The following is a 2,522-nucleotide window of genomic DNA, read 5'->3' on the forward strand; positions in this document are numbered from 1 at the left end:
ATTGGTAATAAAGACTTAAACATTTAAAACAAAACATGTATGTAATTTAATTCTGAGTAAAATGATTTGAATAGTCCACAGAAATTAAATACAAACGTAAGAATTTCAAAATTTTTCAAAAACAAAACGTATAAGAATGTGGCAGATTTTAACAAAAGTATTAATTTAAACAAACTTTTCAATATTATAAAAAAACAAAACAATTACATATTTTAGAAAAATAGTCAAAATAAAAAAAAATAAATTTTATTTTATATAAATTTGTTGGAAATTTTATTTCATAAGTTGGCAATATTAACCGCTACCAGATGAATTTCTTACTATATGTAATTAACGCAAAGTAAGATACAGCGAATACTTCGAAAAGAAAAATTCCATCCCTTTAATCAAAAAAAGATACAAAATTTACTTCCTATAGACCGTCCTGTAAGTTAAAATTTTTGTACTGGATTCCGGACATCCTGACCCCATAGAGGAAGACACCCTCCATGTGACGGTGTCGGTTGTCACGCCTCCCCTCCAAACCTAGCTCTTTTACCGGACGTCACCTTCAGTACCTCGGCAATGACATCTTTCAGTCAAGCCTCAGCCAGGATGCCATCGATGCGAATGCCACAAGCGATAGTCCCATCGGTGTACTATTAACTAACATAAATTCCAAACAAAACACATCTAAACAAGACTGAACGACTTTCTAAAAACGAAGGAACTGAACTCTACCTACCCGAAAGGTAAAAATGAGATCGATACACAACGAATCATAAAACGCAATACAAAAACAGTAACAAAACATAACAATAATAATAAATAATGTATCATAACATAAATAACGAAAAAGAAAAATCTATAACCAAACAGAAACAAAAATAACAAAAAACCAAACATAGACACAAAGAAAGAAAATCCAAGAGAACATCACACTCTTTCAGCGATCCTTTCTTCGATCAACCATTTGCCCTTTTTTTTTTTTTCCTCAGCTTTCCTGGGCCGGATCGACTTGTTGGTATTACGCCGCCCAGGGGAGTGTCTTTAAACTCAAATAGGCCTCCCCACCTACCGGCTATATACCGGCAAGGCAGGTCGGCCTACCGGTTAGCTCTTTTTGAGAGTTCTTTATCAATATTGCCCCCTTGGGGACCCAAAAGGGCAATACTAATACACCACATTATTACACCACGCCAGACCCAGTTCGCCGCGACGCGGTACCGGGTCCCTTCAGTATTCAGTGTGCTGTTGCCTTACTGTTACCCGTGGAGTCCTTGGTGGCTCATCAGTGCCAACACACCGCAGCAGTGCCTTACTATGTCTAAGTATGTCCCACCTATTGCACTCAAAAAAGGTGTGCTCAGCATCATCTATCTCGTTGCAGTAGTTGCAAATTGGCTCTTCTCTCTTGCCTATTTTGTGCAGGTAGTTGAAGGAACCGTGTCCTGTAAAAAACTGCGATAGGTGATGATCAACCTCACCAAATCTTCTCGACAACCATGGCTTGATGTTGGGGATGAGGGTTCTTGTCCATCGACCCACAGCTTCCTCCGACCATCTTTCCTGCCAGATATTATAAACGGCATCCCTGACCTCTTGTTCAGGCTTGCCTTGTGCCCGCTCCACCCTCTTTTTTGCGATTAGGTCAATAGGAGGTGTACCCGATAACACGCACAGGGCGGCATAGGACACTGTCCTGTATGCGGACACAACACCTAGGAGCACACACCTGTGCGTCCTCGCCAGTCTCTCTTTGTTTGCGCCTGATGGCGATAGAGCGCCACCAGGCCGGAACGGCATACATAAGCGAAGACACGACGGTGGTCGCCAGTAAACGGCGCTTTGAGGCCCGAAGGGCATTCTGCGATGACATAATGATGTTTAGACTTTTTATCATCCTTTCTGCCTTGTTGCATACATTGACTATGTGCTCGGTGTATCTACCGTTTTTCTGGAGGATAACTCCTATACACTTGATGTTATTCGCTTCTTCTATAGCATGACCGTTGATGGAAATATTAAACGGTTCTAGCACTCTTCTACCCGTAAAGGCAATACACCGGCATTTTTCCGTAGACAGTTGCAGACCCCTGGACCTCAACCACTCCTGTATAGTGTTGATGGCCGCATACACCCTCTCCCGCACCTCCAAGACCGTCCTTCCCTCTACGAGGACTGCAAGGTCATCTGCATAAGCCAGGACCTGGACGCTGAAATTGGAACGATATAGAGAAGATTAGCATGGCCCCTGCGCAAGGATGACACGCAAAACCATTTGGCCTGGCTTTTCCAATTTACACGAAGATCAAGTTTCGACGCGATAATATATCTAGCCGACATTTGGTATCCGTGCGCATTAAGTCATTCCTAGCACATTCATATGTCACATGATAAGCATCGTCCAACAATCCGCATTACGGACACATACTAGAGTCCGCCAAGTCGAATTTTTGTAGGCTGTCCCGACAAGCGCCATGTCCTGAATGAAATTGCGACACATACTTGTTCGGGTGTACCCAAAAGGCGTCCCGCAAAAC

At 42.5% G+C, this 2,522-nt stretch overlaps 1 non-coding gene across 1 annotated transcript; it reads left to right on the forward strand.

Moving 5' to 3' along the window:
• Positions 1-2,165: 2,165 nt before the first annotated feature.
• On the forward strand, positions 2,166-2,274 carry LOC142333528 (U6 spliceosomal RNA). Its single transcript, XR_012758627.1, has one exon. It is a non-coding gene; the product is annotated as a U6 spliceosomal RNA (small nuclear RNA).
• The last annotated feature ends 248 nt before the right edge of the window (positions 2,275-2,522 follow it).

The sequence above is a fragment of the Lycorma delicatula genome, chromosome 12 (assembly GCF_047948215.1).
Source record: "Lycorma delicatula isolate Av1 chromosome 12, ASM4794821v1, whole genome shotgun sequence".
Taxonomy (NCBI): Eukaryota; Metazoa; Arthropoda; class Insecta; order Hemiptera; family Fulgoridae; genus Lycorma; species Lycorma delicatula.